General features: G+C 49.8%; 1 protein-coding gene across 2 annotated transcripts in view; it reads left to right on the top strand.

The window, feature by feature from the left end:
• The window catches only part of TBX5 (T-box transcription factor 5), a 136,029-nt gene that overhangs the window by 61,720 nt on the left and 52,376 nt on the right, over window positions 1–21,933 (top strand). Inside the window, exon 1 of one of the 2 annotated variants that reach the window (XM_030959249.1) lies at window positions 9,922–10,006. The exons of the other annotated variant lie outside the window; for it this stretch is intronic. The gene's annotated coding sequence lies outside the window, so the exon portion shown is untranslated. Of the gene's footprint in view, window positions 1–9,921; window positions 10,007–21,933 lie in introns of those variants that run through there. 2 annotated transcript variants of the gene reach the window in all.

Here is a 21,933-nt window from a genome sequence, read left to right as displayed (position 1 = left end):
CTCACAAATCTCTCTCTTCTCTTTCCTGCTCAGGGATGTGACAAGGGGGGTTTAGGAGACACTCTGTGTGTGTGGAAAGAAGAGATGAGGTTCACATTAGGAGTTTTACAGAGTGGCAGATCCCACCTGGGATCAGCACAGCCACGCTGAGCATTTCCATCCCCAGCCATGCCAGGGAGGCTGGGCTGCTTGTGCCAGGGAAAAGGGAGGAGAAGGAGCTGCCCAGGAACCCCCCTGGGCTTGCCTGGCTGCTGGCATGGAGGGACAGCTCCCTGCTGGGCTGTGTGCCAGCCCTCTGCAGCCACCTGGAGTTTCTGCACCTCCTTCCCCCTGTTTGCCACCATCCCAAGGACATTCCCTGCCCCACTGGTGGGATCTCAGCTCCCTGTGCCCCGTGGCTCTGTGTAAATTTATTATTCCATGTTTCTGGAGGACAGCTCTGCCCTGTGGTCCCTCCTGGCTGCTGTGTAAATGTTTTTATTCCATGTTTCTGGTCCCTCCTGGCTGCTCTCAGCGTGGGCAGGGGTGGAGCAGCCCTTCCACAGAGTGAGCTCCCCCTCCTCAGCAACCTCCCCTGCCACAGCAGGCCTTAAAGAGAGGTTTGGGAAGGACAAATGAAGAAATTTGGCTGTCAGACTCGTTCTTGAGAGGGATTTTCTGCTGTCTGTGCAGAGGTTTGTTGCTGTGGGTGCAGCTTTTCTAATGATGCTCCTCTGGGGATTCTCTGAACCCAGTGGGTTGTTCCAAATCCAGGAGGCACAGGAACTTTGTTTCTAGGAGTGACAGCATGGAAATGGCACCAGACACCCCAAAACTGAGAATGGAGAGAATCAGAGAGATAAATCAGCTGCTGGAGGCAGGTCCAGGCATGCAGGACTCGTCCCCTTCCCTCAGGGGAGCAGGCTGAGCACTTGTTCTGCACCAAGCTGCCATCTTTGGGAATGACCCCAAATTTAGGACCTGTACCCTGTAACACTGAGCAAATCCCTAAAACAGAGTGATTTTCACCTACAGAATAGATTAAAGGAGGGTGTATTTAGTTCCTTATTCCCCAAGTTTGCTGCAGGGTGGAGCCCTTCACCACAGCTTTGGATGTGCAGCAGTGCCCAGACCATGCTCCAGGCTGGTCCTGCTGGTTTGAGGTGCTGCTGGGGTCTCTGGGGGGTAGCAGGGGGGCTCTGAGCAATTTCTGGAGCCAGATTTTAGGGATCTTATGGAGATTCTTCATTGGCATCTCCCCAGACTGGACACTCTCACCCCGGTGCCTCCAGACCCTTTTGGCAGCACTGGAGCAAGTTAATCAATAATTCCAGGGCTTCCCTGGGGTGGTACAGAGCTGCTGACACCCAGGGTGACCCTCCGTGCTGCTGAGTGCCAGGTGACCCCCCCCAATCACAGGAAGCACCCTGGGAGCCAGGTGCAGGGCTCTGGTGACAAGGGCACTGTTTACAGGAGAGGGGAGGCCCCGGGGTTTCCACACTGGGATTTGGGAATGCTCCCCCCACCCTGCTCCTCCTGAGTAGCTGGTCAGAAGTGTTTATCAAGGGCTAGAAAGGAAACCTGTGTGTATAATACCCCAGACCAGAAAGCCAGAAAAATCTCCCTGAAACCACAGGGTTAGCCTGGCAGATTTGCAGCATTAATTTACTGCTGGCTTAAACAAATAGAGGCAGGTTTGCACTCCTGCCTCCTCCTCTGCCATCCCACACTGCAGAGAGCAGCCAGGCAGTGTCTGCCCAGCTCTGGGCGCTCCTTGCTGCTCACCTGTGCCCTGCCAGAGCCAGAGGTGAGGCTCACATGGGAATTCCCAGGAGCCACAGCATCCCCACACAGGATCCAGCATCAGAATTCCTCATTTGGGAGTGAAATTTTGAACAATATCTCCCTCAGCATGGATCCCTGAGCTGCTGCTCTGGCTCTGGTGATGCCTCAGCTTTAGCTTTCCCATTTTTCAGATTCTGTGCTGCTTTAGTGTGTGGGTCTGAGCTTCATATCAGGGGATGGTGAGCTCTGTGCACAAAACAATTCCTTCTCTGTCTAGGGACCAAAGACAAATCTCAGGCTCAAGAGCACAAACAACATGGGCTGAAGAGAGAAAAACAAGAAGGATTCGACTTCTTCATAACCTAAAGCTGTAATTGCACAATTAGCTCCAATATGCAAATGGAGGAGAATTTATAAAAGTGGCAGACCCTGTGACCTGTTCTCACGATGGAACAATGCTTCCTGCTGGAATCCCCCTCCCTCTGAGGGCCAGGGGGGCTCAGGACTCTCCTCATCAAGGTGCTGAGTTAATTGTCCCCATCGAGGCTCTGATGAAGGAAATGCTGCTGAACTCTGCCCCCACCTCCCCCTGGTGACGTTCATTGCCCTGAGCCTGTCCCTGCTGCTCTCCCATCCCCTGCAGCTGACAGGGAGCCAGGGAGGCTGGGGAAGGGCAGGGCAGCCCTGATCCCTGTCCTGCTGCTTGCTGAGCCCGCAGGAAATCAGCTCCAGGGATGCCTTGGGAAGGCTGACCTAGAGCAGGGGCTGGACAGAGAGGATAAAGTAAATATTCTTTAAAGAGTAAAGCAGGGATTTATTAAAAGGATCTCCTCAATGGATCCACCTTGGGCAGCACAAGAGCCCAGCCAGGGCTACACCCAGGGTGAACCAAAATGGTCACAAAATGCACAGCTGGTCACAGGATCCCTCACTTTGATCAGTTCTGGTCCATTTGCATCTTGGAGTTCATTGTCCACTTACAGCTTTAGGTTATGAAGTCCCACCCTGCTTGTTTTTCTCTCTTCAGTCCCCATTGTTTGTGCTCCTGGGCCTGAGATTTGGATCATTTGTCCTTGGTCCCCAGCTGGAGCAGGAATTGTTTTGTCTCCCTGCTCTGTGCACAGAGCTCACCATGCCCTGATATGAAGCTCAGACCCACACACTAAAGCAGCACAGAATGTGAAAAATAGAAAAGCTAAAGCTGAGGCATCACCAGAGCCAGAGCAGCAGCTCAGGGATCCATGCTGAGGGACAGGTTGCTCAAAATTTCATTCCAAAATGAGGAATTCTGATGCTGGATCCTGTGTGGGGATGCTGTGGCTCCTGGGAATTCCCATGTGAGCCTCACCTCTGGCTCTGACAGGGGCAGAGACGTCCTGCTGCTGTGGGATAGTCAGGAGCAGCTTAATATTTAACTCCAATTTATATCAATGCTCCTAAAAACGTCCTCACTGAGGGTCATTCTGCCTCTTTAGGATCATAAAACGTGGTCCTTCGTGTCTGCTTGGACCTCCCTTTCACATCTCTTCTCTGTAATTGTATGATCTGAAGATGAGTGTGAGATATTTAAATGTGGGCTGAGAGGGGAGGAATGGTTGGGATAGGGCCAGCTCTGAGCTGGGACAGGAAGGGTCTGTGCTGATCAGAACTTCTGATCCATCTCTGGAATCTGCCTTTAGGGAGGGATGCTGTGGCTTTGTCAAGTCTGTCACTCAAATTAAGATGTTTTCCTTTGGAAAAGCAGCTCCATGGGAGTGGAGGGATGTCACACAGCATGGGATGCTGTGGGAATGTTCCTGCAGGAGTTGGAGAAGAGAACAGCATTTCTGCTGCTTCCAAAGGCAGGAGTTGGCAGCTTGGGATATCCTGGGGAGCTCCTCTGCATATATACACAGATTTTATAATGTGCACCTTTTAAAAGTTACAAATACATTTTAAAAAATCTAAACAGATATGAAATTTCTCATCACCATATCAGAATTGCTCATTTAAAAAAAAGAAAAAAAAGCCTTAGTCTTTATAATGGGTCAGTGGGTCAGCACTGGCCTCTGTGAGAAGGTGACTTTGCTGTGTGGGTGCCAAGTCCAGGTTGTTTGTCTTTGCAGGAATTACAGGGCTGGCCCAGATTGTGTTACCAGCCCACTGTAATCTCCTTGAAACCCCCCCAAAAATGGGGATTTGGCCCAAGGAGAAAAATCTGGGCTTTGGAGCAGAAAAGAGGAGCATCTATGTTCTCCTTTTGTCATTAATTCCTTTTCTCATCTCTTTGAGTAGAGCCCTTCCCTCCCTGGAAGGTGCTGTCACTGCGCTCCCTTATCCAATTCCAAATCCCAGCACTGGGATAAAGCTCAGTTGAATTTTGCAAAGGGCTGGAGGTGGCGTCAGGGCCATCTGCTCTCCAGGCCATTAGAAGAATTTGCAGGGTAAAGCTTTGCCATGTGTTCCCTGCAGATTACACACACCTTTGGCTGTGCTCTTGTTGTTAGCTGCTCATTATTGGGGGGTTTGAAAAGCTTTCCTTATAAATGCCCTGGGTCCCAACCACACGTGTTGTATCAGTGGTTTTATAATGACCCATTTGGAATTATTTAGCCAGGGAACCTTGGAGTTTTTTTCCTTTCAATGTGTCCTTGTAAGATGCCCAACTTCTACAGTTAGTCTATGAATGTACCCACACTATTAGATCCACTTGTTTATAATAGCAACCAAATGTCTTCAAATATTCAAGCCTCCTTTTATTTTTTACAGCACTGGCAATAAGCCTTTACATGTTAACTCTTGGCCTCTCTGGGTAACCTCTTATTTAAAAGCAACTTAATTGACTTTACCAGGCCTGGGCTATTTTTCATTTCTTCCTAGAGGACTCATTACTGGAGATGGATGTTTATAAACTGGATCTGGATCCTTCTCCCTCTCTCTTTCTTTCTCTCTCTCTCTCACACACACACACACACACAAAACCAACCTATTTTACCCCTTCCTGCCTGTTTACATTAGCAGGCCATAATCATATTCATGGCTTCACATAGTTTGGCCAAGATTTTTGTAGTGGTGACCCAGTGGAAAGTGAAAAAATCAAATAGGTGAACAGCAAGTGCTGAAAGAAAAGAGGAAATGCTGAAATACTCAGGATTTTAGGGACCTGTGTCTAAATGAAATGGGCAGGAGTAGAATAGAGGTTTGATTCTTTGGAGCAGGTAGGATTGTGATGTCAAACAGGTGTAAAGCAGTGGTAAACTGAACCCAGTGCTGGGGTTTAATTCCTTCTTTCCCTTTGGAAGTAGTGGAATCATAGTTATTTAGGACAAAGGGTGACAGTTTGGGGCAAGCTACAATCCTTGGCATAACATCCTCCAAAATTCTGCCCAATAACCTGCAAAAGCTTAAGGCATGAGAATTTCATCTGTGTAAAACTGCTAAGAAGGGCAAACTCAACCCCAAAGCCTTGGAGTATTTAATGCATCAAACCCTCAGCCCAGCCTGTGCTGTAAGAATTTTCCTGGTGCCATTGGATCCACTCTGATTTCCATCTTGGAACATCTGGTGCTTTGTGGTCATGTCCCTGGCTCAGTTTAAATCCACAGACCTGTTCTGGCAGAGGGGCTCCCCAGCCCTGTGTGTTTGTTCAGGGTCTGAGCTGCTCTGTGTAAGCACTGGGAAGGCCACACTGCTCTTCTGCACCTCCTGAAATTCCTATGGGACCCAAGGGAGGTAGAAACACCCATTGTCCATCCTCTTTTTGCCCTATTTTCACTTTACACCTGATCAATTAGGAGATTTTTTCCATCATTTTAAGTCTCTGGGCAGCAGAGAATTGCAGCACCTTCCACCCTTCTCAGGCCAGCAGAATTCCTGGGGAGGATTTTCCCATTTATTGTTTAATTTACCCACGTTTTGTTGTGTCTTGTCCTCTTTCCTGGGCCAAGTTCTTGTTCACCCAGCAGGATCCCACCAGCTGCCAGTGCTCTGGAGAAGGGTTCAGCTGTGGAATCCCAGATTTTTGATGAGGTGCTTTTCCTCCTCCTGCAGCCCCTCACAGACCCCTCATGGTTACGTTATTTTTTTAGAGCTCTATGAGATGCCCCTGGAAAAGCTGAGAGAGAAAAGTGGGCAGCCAAGCTCCAAGATTGTCAGATTTATCTTATTTATGCAATCTGGTGTCTCCTGCACCACTCTCCCAAACTCCAACTGATCCAGATTGATTTGATGACACCTGCTAGGAGCACAGGGAACCCCAAAATATCTGGGGGCTTCCCTGCCTTGCTGTTGAACCCTACCCTCAAAACTAAGGGTCTCTCCTACCCTTTTCAGCACAGCAGCTCTTTTTGTTGTGTTCCAGTGTCCCTCTGGTAGTTTTGGCCAGCAGGAGGGTGCAGTCCCCTGTGCCACTCCGTGTGTGAGCAGCGCTCCTGCTGTGGTCCCTGCCCTCCTGCCACCCCTCCCTGCAAGCTCCAGCCTCACCTTCTGCCCCATCTCTCTCTGGGACTAATAATTCATTTTTACTGGATTGTGGATAAAACCACAATTAAAGAATCTGGGGTTTGAATGATCCTCCAGACACCTTTCCCTGAATTTCATCATCACAAATAATTTTGGGCTCCTTCTCTGTCCTTTCTTCCTGCTTTTCTCTGTCATTTTGCTTTCCCTTTTTAATCTACTCTTGCCTTTCATGAGCTCCCTTAACTGGGTAGCATCTGCCAATTTTATTAATGGGCTGTGTAATCCATTTACTGGGTCATTAATGAAAATATTAAATAAGGCCAGACCTAACAAAAGATCCTTGGAGTACTCTGCAAGATACCTCCCACAAGTGTAACACTTGGCTTGGTGCCTTTCTGGCAGCTCTGAATCCACAAAGCAACATTCTTATTATTGTTATTATTATTGTTATTATTGCTGGCAGGAGGTGACAACCAGAAATCCCAGCCAAAGGCCAAGTTTCTGTGACCATAGGCATGGTGCACACATGCTCTGGTTATTTATTAGAAAACAGCAGAATTTCTCTGTGAGGGGGGGTCTGGTTTGGTGCAAGAGCTGCACAAAGAAGAGGCAGTCCCAGGGTGGTTGCAGCATGAAAAAAGTGACCTAAATGAAGGATGGGAAGGGTGACAAGGGGCTCAAGGGCACTGCCAAAGGTTTGCCCTCTGACAGTGCCCCTCAGGCAGAAATCACTTGTCTCCATCTGCTTGATTTTACCTTTTCGAAGTGTGTCAGTGCTGGATGCTTCAACATCAGTCCCAAAATCAGCCTTTTTGTCAAGCAGTAAAACCCAGAATTCTTAAGGAAAAAAAGAAAATATAGAAACCATTCTGTGTCTTCTGCTGCTGCTTGCTGCACAAGCTCAGTGCCTGCTAGGAGATATGAGCAGGGGGATCAGGTTGATTTTTAGGAATCCCAAGTAGATCCAAATGAAGGGGACAATGAGGGGAGCTCAGAGCTCAACAGGTGGTGGCACAAAGCCACAGCAATCTGGACAGGGAGCAGAGGGGGAACAGAGCAAAATGCCCAGTGAAAGAGATTCTGGTGGATTTTCTGCTGGAAAATGTGAATTTCCAGAGCTGCTTTTACCCATCTCCCAGTCAAAATCCCCCTGTTCAGGCTTTTAAGATCTCAAGTTAATTAAGATCAATGCCTGGATATGTAAATGGTGTGTACCAGATGTTTAAAGAAGTATTTGTGTGCACACACCCCAGTGTTTACTGACAATCCTTTTCATATCAGCACATTTATCAAACCTCCTGGATGCTGCAGGTTTAAGGCCTGAAAGTTGCATTTCAGGAAACCTGTCCCAGTGGAGGTGGATAAAATATTTTTACATATTCTCCTTTCCAGGTGCATTTCCCACAAGGTCTGTGTGTACACCAGGACCCCTCCGTGGCTCTATGGGGCAAACAAAGTCTTTTTTGTAACTTTGCAGCTCAATTTGCAGGACCTGAAGTCCAGGCAAAAAAAAAAAAACAAAAAACCAAAAAACAAACAGGAAGGGTTAGGGGTTGGGGTGGGGGGGAGAATGAGAGGTTTCTATGGAAAAGAAGAAATTTCTGACCACGTTCCTTTTATTGGCCTGGAGGAACCCTCGAGATTAACAACCAGCAACCCCCCCCCTTCCCTGCCAGCCGCCCCCCTGCAACCCCGAGACCTTAAACAATCCGGTAGAAGGTGTGACTTCAAACTTGGTGGTAGGGATAAAGAGAAAGGAAGCCGGAATGTAAGCACTTGTGTGATGTGATTATTCCCAGAAATGCCTCGACATCTCCCCGCTGGCCCAGCCCGGGGCCGCGGAGCTCGCAGCGAGGCGCTGAGCGCGGCTCTGCGATACCTTATCGGGCCGGGCAGTGTCCCCGCGTAGTTCCGAGCGGAAATAGGGCCGAGAGCCGGCCGGGCCCTCTGCCAGGGCTGCTCGGCATCCATGAGAGCTCTGCCGAGCCCCCCGCCAAGGTAAAGGGGCTCCGCTGCCCCCCCCGGCCCGCCCCGCCTGGGGACACCCCTGGGCTGGGCTGGGCTGGGCTGGGCTGGTACCCAGGGATGGCACCTGGGATGGGGATGGGGATGGGGAATGGGGATGGGGAATGGGGATGGGGATGGGGAATGGGGAATGGGGAATGGGGGGGTCCCCGAGGCCCTGGGCACGGCCTGATGTGCGTGGGGTGGATCCCACAGCAGGGCCCACCCGTGCGGGCAGTGAGGTTTGTTTGGGGAGCCACCCGTGTGTGCAGGGAAATTGGGGTGCACAGACTGGGAGTGTTTGATCACTGCTTCTTCTGGGCTTGCTGGCCATCCCCAGCAGAGGATGAGGAGGCGGGGGGGATTTTGGGGTAGGTTTGGGCGTGAAGTTTTGGGTGTGAGTGTGCCTAAAGATGCTCTGGTAGAACTCACCATGGCGCTTCTTCATATTCTTCATAAATATGAATTTATTCACCTGAAGAGATACCCGGTGTGCCAGCTCTGATCACATATGGCAGGGGAGAAAAACAATACGCCTATTCTCTCTCATATATATATATATATTCATTATTTAAATAATTTCATTTACAGGGGAGGTGGAAGCGAGAGAGGGCTAATGTAGAACAGGTGTTTTGATTTCACGTTCCTCTTTGAAAAGCAAATCTTGCCATTTGGAGCCCCTATTCACCCTTGGTTGGTGAAGAAATTAATAATAGGGGTTGTTTAGGAATTCATCAAAGAAAACCCCATCCCCTTTCTCCACCTCCCCTTCCCTGAGCGGTCGGTGGGATCCAGCACCCCCTGATTGGAGACAGCACAAAGCTTTGGCGTTTTTTTTTTTTTTTTTTTCAAATATTATTTATGTATTGTTTTCTGGTTGGTTTTATTTTCCAATGCGCTGTTTGGCGCTGTGATTTAGGAACTTGGCACGGAATGAGAGGGGCTGGCTCTTCCCCGCCGTGGGGATGGGGCGAGCAGGGAGAGCCAGCCCGGATGCGGAGGGGCGGCGGCATTCCCACAGAATTCCCGTTCCATTCCCGTTCCATTGCCCACTATTCCCTCACCATTCCTGCACAATTCCCACTCCATTCCCGCTCCATTCCCTCACCATTCCCTCTGGGAGCCGGGATGGGAACACACGTGGGTTTGGAGAACCCGAACCCCCTCCCCGGCCCTTCCAGGGATCTGCTTGTGCCCAAAAAGTAGCTATCAGTATAAATATATTTATATACAATATAAATATATAACTATATAAACAAATATATAACTATATATATATATATTAAAATAGCTATACTTATATATATATAAATAAATATAACTATACATATATATACATATACAGAAATAGCAAAGAAATATACACATATTTATATTATATATAAAAATATAACTATACTTTTATATATATATATAACTATACTTTTGTGTGTATATATATATATTTCTTTTCTATTTCTGCTTCTCTCCTACCCCGTGAATAATTAAAACCACAGAACCGCGGCCCGGGGGCTCTGTGTGTCCATCGGGTGACACAAAATGTGTCTGAATCTTGAGCAAGTGCCAGGGGCAGGGGGTTCATTCATCCTCAGCTCCCAGAAACAACTCGGAGACACGGGGATGAACGAAATCTTTGAGTTGGTTTTGGATTGTTGTTTGATTTGTTTTCCATTTTAATCATTATCATCCATCAGAATAAAATGTGGTTTGGTGATTTTCCCGTTGCCCGAGAGCTTCAAGGTTCCTCCCCGCTCATCTCCCGAGGTTCACGAAAATGAAAAGCAGTGGTGGGAATGAGGTAAATCGTTACATCGGGAAAAAAATATTTGCACTGGGGTGATTTGGAGTAAAACGGGGACTGGAGAATTAACATCGAATTTGTAAAGCGAGGGTAACAAGTGCCACGCCGTTTTGGGGGGGCTGGTTTTAGGACGGGCTTTTAAATAAGCCTAAAACGTGAGTAACTTCTGGTTTATATTCGCCAGTGTGAGGATAAAATGAATTCAGGATCCTAAATGATGTTTGCGCCTAAACTCAGCCAAATTAACCAAATATTTGGCAGTTCAAGAGCCTCGTTTTGCTCTCGATTTCAGGGCTTGGACTGCTGCTGTGGGAAAGCCGTGGGTAAATGGATCTGCGAAATTTGATTTCTGCAGCCTGATCCCGCTATAGGTGTTTGTGCCCAAGCAAATCCCTGCCTGCCGCTGCTGCCTGCTCCGAAAAAAAATAGATTTTCCAGGAGCCCAGGGCAATTTTCTCCATCCTTCTCTTGGCGAGGCTGCTCCGTGCTGCAGAAACCCCGGCTAATTTCCCCAGATAACCTTAATACTGGCCAGGAAGCCGAAGGAATGAGCTGGCCCGCTCCTCCTTTGGCTTTAAAGGTTTTTCAAAGCTTTGATTTGAGCTCGGGATAGTTGGAGGGCGCTGCCCGCACCCTCTTCTGAAAAGGCGAAGGGGAAATCAGCAATGAAACATCCCCGAGATGGAGAAGGACCTGTGGAAAATCTCCAGACACTCAATCCCGCCCGGGAGCTCTCCCTGGCCAAAAACACCGCCGGGTTTGTCCCAGCAAGTGCAGGGCGAGGGAGATTCGGGATTTAAATTAGGCGGAGAGGAAAAGAGAAATGTTCTCTGTGTGGAAAACAGGGAATTCGCCTCTTTTTTCATAGGGGAGATAAAAAGAAAAAGTTGTGAGTTTGGTGGGTTTTCTTTTTTTCTCTTGTAATTTCTCTCCCGAGCGGCTCTAATTTGGCAGCGATCGCTGGTTTTTAATCCCGAGCCTAACGGGAGCCGGGCTTTGCCCGAGGCCAGGCAGCTCCTTCCCCTCGCAACACTCGTCTTCCAAAATCAGGGATGCCTTCCTCATATTCCCTACAAACCGCTTTAATCCTCCTCAAAAAAAAAAAAAAAAAAACCCGAAACTTTCAGTGATTTTCTCCAATGTCCCCCCAAAATATCTCATTAAAACCAACCCAGCCCCACCGTTAAACCCGGATTTACGGGGAGTCACTTCGGACGCAGTTTGGGGGAATTTGTTCCCTTTTTGTCCCCCAGTTTTTTCAGAGTAAATATTTTTCTCTCCCGTTAGAACGCTCCTGAATTTCTCCCCCCTCCCGCTTTTGGCTGGGGGGAACGGTGTAATTTAAATCCGCCCTTCAGCCCGAACAATAGGGGCCGTAAACCCAGACTAAGAAAGTTGTCGGCAGGGACGGAGGAACCGCAAACACATTTTTTCCCCCCAACCATACAATGTGGAAACTCTTAAAGGGCGCTATCTGTAGACATCTTGCAATCACTGGTCTTCCTTGTCATCTGAAGGAGAAAGGGGAAAATATATTAAGTGAAGACACACTTTAAAATTACTTATACATTTTAAACATGCTGGCAAAGGGAACTGCCTGATAAACTCTTGCCCAGATTTCCTTTTTCTCGGGTAAATTATTTCAAGTTGTTATACAAATATCTCCCGCCCCTCTCCTTTCCCGGATTTAATTCGAACGAAAACAAATTCCTGAAGCCCCCAAAAGCAGCTCGGACGTGGGGGAACGGCAGCCCCGTGTGGGTGCGAACACCCACCTCAGCTGGGCTTAGAAAAGGAAGGAAAAAGCCCCAATAATAATAATTTAAATAGGTTTAAATGCTTCATAACAAGCCGGTGCTGCAGCCAGGAGGGAGCTGAGCTGGGCTTGCTTTTCCCTGAGCCAAAATTCCCCCGAAAGCAGAGGGGACAGGGAATGATTTCAGTGCTGCCGGGTGTGCGAGGCCGGCTGGCCGTGCCTGCCGCCCAGGGCTGCGGCCAAGCTGCCTCTGTACAGCCGCCAGCCCCAAAGCTTTGGCTCTGCAATAAACTGAATAAACTCCGCCACTTTCCCACCGTGCTGCCGCGCTCCTTGGCTTTGCAAACGGGATTGATCCGGGAGAACACTCTGAAAAGGAAGCGTGGCGCTGGCAATTTATATTTTTCTTATTTTGTTTATTTTTAATTTTTTTTTCTCGTTTCTCTGGGGTGATATTGGATTTTTTTTTCCTTTTCTTGTTTTTTAATAAAAATGGGGAAAGTGCCGGGATTCGGTAGGGGATGCGCTGCCTCCTCAGGGATATCCCGTGGTGGGGAGGGGGAAACGGGGAATTGGGGGGATGGAGGAAGCGGGGCTGGGGGTGACCCAAAGGAAGCTCTGGGCAGCGGAGGGGCTGCGTGGATGAAGGCTCGGGTCTGCTGAACCCATGAGGCAGGATCGGGTCCCTCTTCTCCAGCGGGACCTCCAAACTCCCTCTCTCCCCCTCCCGCACTTCCAGCATCTTCAAACAGCGTCGGTCGCACAACCTGAGGGTAACGGGGCGGGGGAGGGGGGCTTTTTTTTTTTTTTTTTTCCCGTTAAGTCTCTTTCAAGCTGGATTTATGTTTGTGTGATGAAATGCCCCTCTGTGTTTAACATTCCCAATGATCATTTGTTTCCTTAGCTCCATTACTCCTTTATGAGAGCGCCTTTCGCCCGGGCATGTTTAATCATAGCCGCTTACGCAATATTTTCTTTGGGATAGATTCACTCAGCCTTATTACATATCAATTATTTCCTTACAACTTCGTTCCACACCAGCTGCTTTGTTATCTGGGCCTGCCACCCCTTCACCCCCCCAGCCCGGCGTGTGGTGGGAAGGGAGGGAGACGTTTGTTTTTCCTAGGATAAAATACTGCTAATAATAATGCAGATTGAGTGGAAGGAGAAGGGGGGAGCGGGGGGAGAAGCCGCGCCGGGGATGCTCCGCGGGGCTGCATGTCCCTGTCCCGGGCAGCCCCGCTGCGGATCGGGGTCCCCTTCCCCCCTCGCTCGGTGGCACTCCCCGTTTCTCCACGATTTTGCGCCTCATTTTGGAGCTGCTCCGCTGTGTTCGCGCCTCCCAGGCTTCACGCTGGCTCAGAGCGGAGATTTCAGCTTCACAATCCCCGGGGGAGCTCTCCCCACCCAGCCTCCCGCCGGCTCCTCCGGCAGCCACCCATCTGGAAAGGACATTTCCAATCGATTCGAGCCCTTCCCGCCCGGACTTGAGTTCGAAATCATTTCAGTGCGAGTTTTATCGGAATTTTACATCGTAAACACGCTGCCAGATTTGGCTCCTCTTTCCGAGCCGGTTTTGCTGGGCTGCCCGGGATGGGCTCCGCTGCACCGGCACTGCCGGGGTGGGCTGGGGGAGCTTTTCTGCTCGTCCAGCTGGCAGAGACAGGAGGGAGCAACCCCGACAGCAGGGAACCATCCCTCACAGGCAGGGAGAGCCCGTGAGATCCCGCCGTGCTCCCTTCTCACCTTCTGCTTTCCACCCTTCCAGCCCCGAGACTCCAGTGACAGAGTTTCGTTTCCCGTTTGGGGAGCGCGGCACAGCGAAGTTTTCTTGTCTTTTTTCGCTTTTTCCCTTTTTTTTTTTTTTTAATTTTTAAAAAATTTTTATTCTCCCTGATGCCGAAGAACCCGAGATCCTTTGGTTAAGTCGTGTCTTTATAGGGGAAATATATACATCCATTTATGTGGGCTGTAAAGCTGCGCTGGGGAAGGGAGAGTGACCTGCTGCAGTCCTGGGTCCTGCGCGACCGTGACTCGCTGAACGGGGACACCCAGATTTGGGGGATGTCAGGAACCCCTGCAAGATACACTCGGGAATTGGGGGGGTTAATGCTGAATTTCCTGGCTCTGGCGAGCTGCTCTCTCCATCATCTTTACGCGCACACACGGATATGTGAACAGATGATTTGGCACCGGCGAAAAACACTTAAAATAATGCCTCTGCCTCTGGCCAGGCCTGTGTAAATATCTCACTCTCCCACATGCCCGCCTGGCTTTCCCTGATGCTGCGTTACTTGATCACAAATACATAATTTGCACGAGTGTGTGTATACACGGAGCCGCTTTGATCTCGGCGCAGAAATGCCCCCCCCCCCCTCGCCTTCGGAGGGGCTGCAGCCCCGAGAACAAAAGCGGGGAATAAAAATGCTCAAATAACACATTTTCAAATGGGAAGCGTGTGTCGGCTTCCTTGAGTGGTTCTGGCACTTGGAAAGGGGTGGGGGGGGGGGGAAGAGGCTTTATTGAACATATAAATTTAAACTCAGTTACCGCTAACAGTTGCCTTATAAAAGGGGTCCATATAACCCACATCCATTTTTTTCCTGGAGTCCTCAGGCGCGTTTCCCAGCGCAGCCGATCTCTTGGCAGCGCCAGGCTGCGAGGAGCGGGGCTGGCCGCGGGCTTTCGCAGGGGGAGATGTTTATTTTTCAGTCATTGTTGGCTCCCTCCCCTGGATTATTTTACTGCTGCAGATTTAAGCCCTTCTACTTATTTCTCGATTCTCTGGCAGTGCTCTCTGCAAGCTGCTCCCAGCTCTGCGCTTTCTCCCTTCGCCGCGTCTCGGGGTGGTGAAATTACAGGGTACGAGGGAAATGTGTAAATTATAGGGTTTATTAAAATGTAGGCGAGCGTGGCTCTCTAGGCGAAACAGATGCAGGATGGCTTGAAGTCAGGCAGCTTGACAAACTGCAGAGCAGCGGGGCAGGGGAATCATTAGAGGGACATTTCCCGCAGGGAGAGAGGAAGCGGCCCCGGGGTGCCAGGGATGGGGAGGGGGGCTCTCCTTCGAGGAACCCCCTAAAACCAGCACTGATCCCCCTGGGGAACAGCGAGGAGGTTGATCCCATAACGTGGATGAGGCCTCTGGGTGTTCAGCCCCTAAATGCCGCATCCCTTCTCTGCCTGTCCCGTTTTCAGCCCCTAAATGCCGCATCCCCTCTCTGCCCGTCCCGGGAAGTCCGAAGGGGCTTCCCCCCCTCCCTCCCCACCCAGCTGCAGACCCGGCCTCGGAGGTGATGATTTATTTAGGCTAAAGCCTAATTCTCAGTTTATAGTTTGGCTTCTCCAATATTAACCTCAACCGCTTTTATGTGAATCTCAGGGAAGATGAAGGGACTTTCTGCGGCAGGAGAGAGCTCTCAGAAGGACCTTGAGGTTTGGGCACTCAAACTCCCTTTTCCCTCTTTGCCTCGCTCCAGGGAAGAGCAAACTGGCAAGGAGCAGGGCTGGGATGTCGATACAGAGTGGGGAATGGAGAAAAAAGCCTGGATGAGGTGGGCTTGGTGCTGTCAGAGCTCATCCTGGGAGATGGAGGTGGATGGAGCAGGCTGAGATCACAGCAGGAGGGTGAGCCCGTGCGGCTTTCCCTGAGCTCAGGTGGATGGAGGATGGACGTGCTCTGCTCGGCAGGGCAGAGATCCATCCTGCATCTCTCGGGAGCTGTTGTCACCCTGCCAGAGGAAGGACAAACACCCAGCGATCCTTTCTGCTGTCACTGTGGGACCTGCTGGGAAGAGATCCCGCAAAGGGAATCCTGCGGGTGTTCTCTCAGCGCTCGAGTTCCGACACCTCGCGGAGCTAATGAAGCCTTTATTTATTCGCGTGGTTTCTGTTTGTCTTGGAGGGTGTCGGAGCAGCGAAAAGTAGACAGGGGTTAACAAAGGAAAGCGTTATTTACTAATCCCCTCGCAGCCTCCATTCGGGGTAACAGAAACACCATCATAAAAGGAGTAATTAGCAGGGTACTGAAGTATTCACTCAATTCTTGTCTTCGAGAGGTTGGTTTGGGGTTCTCAACCAGCCTGGTTGTTTTACCACAATGTGGCCGTCATCCCCTCCTGCTCCTCGGGCTGTGAAATGGGGAGGAAGGCTGCCCACACCTCCCTCCCTTGTAAAACCAAGTTTTACAGTGCTGGTTATCAGTCCTGCCTCCCAGTTCATGTCCTGCAAACTCATCTGTAAGCTCAGCTGTCATTTTTCCTCCCTCTCTTTTTTTGATTTTTTTCTGTTTGTTTGCTTCTAAGCCACTGCATTAATTTAAGAGGAGCACATGTACTCGGAAATGGTCCTTGGGCAGCTTTGCAAGCAGCCCTCAGTGAGGGGAAGCTGAGACAGGTCTGGGTAGGAGAGACTGGAAAAGCAGCTGGAATTTACATAAGGATGTGGGAGAGCTCGGGCTGAATAGTGGGAACGGGGAAAGAGGCCGTGTCAGCAGGGAACGGGAGGAGAAACCTCTTCCACGGGCTCCCTTCCTCCTCTGGGGAAGTCCTGGCTCTGGACAGATGCAGGAATTGCTGAGGGGTTTCTTCTCTCATTCACTGAAGTTTTCTAGCTGAAATGCCTTTGAAAGACAAGCAGGTTTGCAAATAAAGGGCTGTCAAGCTCAGCTCTTCAGTTCAGCTTTCCCTCCTCGTGAAGCAGGGATGGGAGTCAAAGGAGGCTGGTTGCTGAATGGAGAAGTGCCTGGTGTGATGTGGGGAGAGCTTATGCACTCAACAGTTGTGTTCTCAGTGCAGAGAGGGGGCTTTTGTGCTGCTGGATATTTCAGCAAAAGCTGAAGAGGAAATGAAGCAAACCCGTCTGCGTTTCCAGAGGGAATTCTGCAGCGTGCAGGCTGGAAATATCTCCCTCTTTTCCCTTGGACTCCGGGGCTATTTTTATGTTACTTTAGATCATGATCCTGGGTTCTTGGACTGCTCCTGCTGGGCTGCTATTCTTTCTAAAAACAGAAAGAAAATTCTATTCCTAGTAGTATATTCTTTCTGCTTTTGACTGGTGGCTTCTTATTTTTAATGAGGTTTTTGGGGGGTTTTTGAGCCAATGAGGTCATTTTTTCTCCTTTGCTGAGGGGAAGGAGGCCTTTGCACAAATGCCGATGCTTTGCCCCCGTGCTTATCTCATCCATACATAACTCTGGCAGTGCTCCACTGGCTTGTGAGCTGCTCACTCCTGGGTGGGGAGGAGCAGCTCCGTGTGTTTGGGAGCACCAGCACAGCGGGGCAGGCAGGAGCTATCAAGTGTGAGGGTGATTAACTGGATGGAGGCCTCCAGGCTGGAGCAGCACGAGTGCAGGGCTGTGAGCATGGAAGGAGACAAGTGTCAAGGGCTGCCTCTCAGCTGTGCACGGAGCTCTGTTATTCCGTGAGCTAATGCCCGCTCAGCCCCGATGTTCCCCAGCTAAGGAGCTAAACAAAGCAAAGGTGCCAGCTGAAACTGTGCTGTTAGAACCTCGTGTAGGGAACGCTCCTGACCGATGGGAAGAGTGCAAAAGGCAGGTTGTGTGCGGGAGGCAGTGATAAAACAGGATTTATCCAGAGGGAGGGAGATCCTGCCTTGCTACCGAGCAGCTCTGGGCTGCTGCTGCTGAGCTCCAGTGCCTTGGACTGCTGCCTGTGCTCTCTGCTTCCCTGGGCTGCTCCTTCTGCTGCTGATGGAGCCATCAGGCTCTGACTATTCCCACTCCTGGCCCATCCATGTCATGCTCCAGAAGAAGGAAAAGGTCCTGTAACTCAGGGATGGTTTCTCTATTCTGTCATCTGCCTTTGGAGCTGCTGCACTGTGGTCACAGAGCTCACTTTGCTGTGGTGCTTGGCAGGTTCAGGGTGGGTTCAGAATGGGTTCAGGGTTCAGCCCCAGATCTGTTGCCACAACCGTTTTTTGCTTCCATGGTTCCTGCCTAGTTGAGGAGGGCCTGGAGGGATGTGAGATTTGCCATCCAGAGCAAACCCAGTGTGGCCACTGACCCAAACTGGACACGAGCATGAGCACTGTGCTTGCAAGTGTGTGTACACCAGCATGGGTACTCAGCAGATATTTTATCCCTAAAAATGCCTCAGGCTGTTGTAATGATGCTGATCTCTGTGGAAATGAGCAATGCATCTCTCTGCTGTCTGCTGCTGTGCCTCCAGTTCCTCTGGCAGCCACTTGGGACCCGACATCCATCTCAGATGCAAAGACAGAAAAGACTGAAGGGTTTTATTGTGTGATACATGAAGGACATGTTGAGAATTCCCAGCCAAGGATCAGCAGAGGTGAAAATGAAGCAAAACTGAAGCAGAGGAGGGATTGATACTGGTGGGATATCAGTGACAGTGGAGCTGGCTTTTCCATCTGAAAGGAAGAGCAAGGATGTGGGAAGGGAAGAGGTCTCTGAGTCCACTGTGGGAGAGCAGAGGCTGAAAGGAGGCCCCAGCATGAATTCTTCCCTTCCCACTAACTTGGAGAGTTTTCTCTATTCTGTACAGAATGTGATACTCTCTCAGGAGTGACCCTGCTGACCTCCCGCCTCCTGATAGGATGGCGAGTAAGTGAGTGCAAAATAAATGGCACCAAATAGACCTTTTCAAAGAGAACAGGGCAAATAAATCAGGTTATTCTGGTGCAGCATTGACAGCATGTCAAAACAACTCCCCAAAGCGTGAAACTTGGCTGGGGAATGGTAATTCCACTGCCATGATCCTCGCATGCCAGATGTATGGCTTATCATCATGTCTGTCTGTCTGTCTACCTGGCTGCCTACCTGCTGTTCCTCAGGATCCACTCTTGGAGCACACAGGAGTTTTTTATCAGCTTGTCTCCCATTCTGGAGAAGAAAGTGGGTTCTAAATGGGTGAGGATTACTCAGGGAGGGAAGTCTGTTAGAATAGCTGGGGACTCAGTGTGGCCAAATGATCTGCTGGGCAATGCCATGGCAGATGGGTGGTCACATTTTATTTATATTTTATTTACATTTTACTTACAGAAGCCCTGTTGTCTCGCTGAGACCCATCAGGCAGGTGGGTGATGGCAAACCCTGATGGATGCTGCACTCTCAGCCTGGTGAATTATGGTGTTATCCAGGCTTGTATTACCCAGAGCAGTGACAAACAGATCTAGAGCTCATCCTCCCAAAACACCCCCACACTGCATTGTGTTCTGTCGAGCCCCAGCCTTCAGGATGCACACAGAACATCACTGCTTGCTAATTCCACCAGGAAACTGGGACACAAAATCCAAAAGTGGGGAACCCCTGGCAGGCTCTGAGCATTGATCTGCGCAGGTCAGGAAGAGCTGATGAATGAGGAGTAAACAGCAGGCAGAGAGCTCCACAGCCTCTCCTCTGTGGTTCTCAGGACGCACATCCCTGGATTTGCTGTGTACAGGAGCCTTTGAGAGGGAAGGCACTCGTGGATTTCATGCCTGTGAGCTCCATGGTTCCCCCAGCAGGAGCAGAATAAAGAAGGCTTAGAAATGCTGCTGAAGTTAGTTAGTATATTGGAACATTCCTGGAGATTTCTGTAAGTCCAGAAAAACTGTAGAAAATTATCCTCCCCAGGAATTTCCAGGGCTAAAGGCTGAGCTCACTTCCAGTAGTGCAGCTGCTGTAAATTTTGACTAATTAGCAGAAGGCTGAGTAATTTGGGGAGTAGTTAACGTTTTGGCATTTGTGTGCTTGTTTGTTTTTCTCTTTGGAGGATAAAGGGGAAATGGGTCTGTGCTGCACATTGGGTCTAGTAGCAGGGGGTGTTTCTGGTGCCAGGTTGGGGAGATTTCCTGGCTGTGCAGAGCCGGTTTGAGCAGTGGAGCTCAGGACATGGCCAAGGTCTTGAGCACTCAGCCTTTGATCCCAGGCAAACCCACCAGCAATCCTGTCCTAAATCCACTGGAAATTTTGTGTTTCTGGATGTGATTTTGGAGCTAAGTGGGGGATTGTAGGGATCTGAAGGAGATTTAAACAAAATTGCTGGTGCTGGTGAGATGTAAATGGAACATGAGCCCCAGAAGAACTCAGATCAGGCAGAGCTTTAGAACGATGCCTCAACCCTAAAGTTTCCCTGATCCACAGGTATTGGTTTTGCCTGGGCTGAAATTTAGTGATTTAAGAATGAGCTATGCAGGATTCTCTGCTCCAAAAGTAGATAAAAGCCCTTTCTTCTGACTTCAGGTGGGCCTGGAGTAACCAGTGTGGTCTGGAGGAGGAGAAGTGTCCTGCAAGACAGGAGCAGAGGGCAGGTTCTGTAATTTCCCAGTCCCAGGAGTTCCACCTTGTTTATGGAACCAATCCCCCCTCTCACCCTGGTTTATGGGAGTCACACCTCAAATGAGAGCGAGGGGAGATGTCCCAGCTGACCCTGCTGGGGTGGAGCTCCTGGCAGTCATGGCAGAGCCCTGCTCCTGCAGGATCAGGGAGGGCTGGCAGAGCCTGGCAAGGGCCCACCTGCCTCATGGAGCACAGGCTCTCACAATTCCAGGTGACCATGGGAGAGCTGCTTAATCCAGAGGGGTCCCCAGCACATCCACCGCAGGCTGCAGGCCATAAAACACTTCCCAACACCCTATAACAAATTTAAGACCCTTAGTACAAAAGACCAAAAGCCACAAAACCTTGAACATGCAGGAGAGATCAAGGGCATTGCCAGTGTCCTGGGTCCCAGCAGTAGCAGAGAAATTGTGAGGTGAAAATGTCCAGACCATCTTAGGAAGTGGACCATGGCCCACCCTACAGAGGAAAAGCAAGAAAACCCCATCAGTCCCTGCCAAATCTGACCCGAGGGGAAATTCTTTCCTGAATACAGGCCAAAACACAAAGTAATTGCATATGTACTCTTTAAAAATGGATTTTATTTAGGAGAAACACATTGTCATCATCATCCTGTAAACTGCTCCAAATGTGTACTGAGGACTTTCCATGGAAGGAGGACTGGAAAGGCTGCAGAGCTTTGCAGAGATGCTGGGATGAGTGAGGGATCTCCATCCCCTCAGCCTGGCTGGTGCTGGAGGGAGAACCCTGTAACACCCCAGGATTTTTTGGAAATTAGGTTTGACTTCCCTGGAGCTGCTTTTTTTCCTTACATGAGTCCCCTGCCAGCTGTGGTGCCTTGGATTGATGGGTTAGAACCAAAGTCAGGCTTCTGAAAGGGAAACAAGGCTTTGTGAAGGGTTTCCTCAAGGTCCTGGCCTGAGGACCTGGCTCAGGGCTGGAGATCCATCGTGGCTGGTTGAGCACAAAGCAGCCACTCTGTGCCTCTGCTGGAGCCCTCTCTGATGCACTGGGCTTGTAAAAACCCCAAGCACCGCTTCAGCCTGACCAACCAGCCTGAAGAACTTGTTCTCAAGGCAGATTTTCTCCTGTTTCCTCCAGTCCCAAGGCTGTTTCTCTCTTTTCCACCCTTTGATTGCAAGGGAAATCTCTGGAAAATCAAGGGAAATCAAGGGAAATCTCTGCTCTCAGTTCAGGCAGCAGTGGAAGCCAGAGCTATCTCAGGCTGCAGTTCCACCGTGGCTGTGGAAGCAGATGGATTTTAGAGCATTTGCCAGAAAGATTTATCCAAATTAGAGCTTCCAGCCTTGCTGAAGCAGCCAGCTCTGTGCTCTGGATAGAATTAAGAGGGGCTGGGAGGGAATGGATGGAGGTTGTTTTGCTCTCTTCCTGTCCTTTTTGTGATGCTGAAATTCCTTGTTTTCAGTGAGGATGAGTTCACCATGAAATCTCAAAGCACTTTTCCCACCCAAATGGTGTCACAAAAGGCATCAGACTGCTCTGTCATTTTACAGATTGGTTCACAATTTTTCAAAAAAGGGCTCAAAATCACACAGAGGTGTTGGAATTTTCTGTCAGACACCCTGAAATTTTGCCTTACCTAGGAAAGGAATCAGGGCTCACATGACTGGATGCTGATTTGGGGAACTCTGGAAGTGTGGGATGTGCTGCTGGCCCTGAGGACAGATGTGCAATGAGGACATCATGCACTAGGGACTGCACAGACACCACTGATCCATCTGGGACTCTGCTGGCCAGGATGAGCAGCAGCTCTTGCACCCAAGGCCTCCCAAACTGTCTGAAATGTGGGAATTTGCATCCCACACCAAATCTTCTTGATGTTTTCTCACAGCTCTGTCGTGACACATG

Source organism: Camarhynchus parvulus, chromosome 15 (assembly GCF_901933205.1).
Source record: "Camarhynchus parvulus chromosome 15, STF_HiC, whole genome shotgun sequence".
NCBI lineage: Eukaryota > Metazoa > Chordata > Aves > Passeriformes > Thraupidae > Camarhynchus > Camarhynchus parvulus.
The sequence above is the reverse complement of the archived record's forward strand: the minus strand, read 5'-3'. Positions and strand labels throughout refer to the sequence as shown.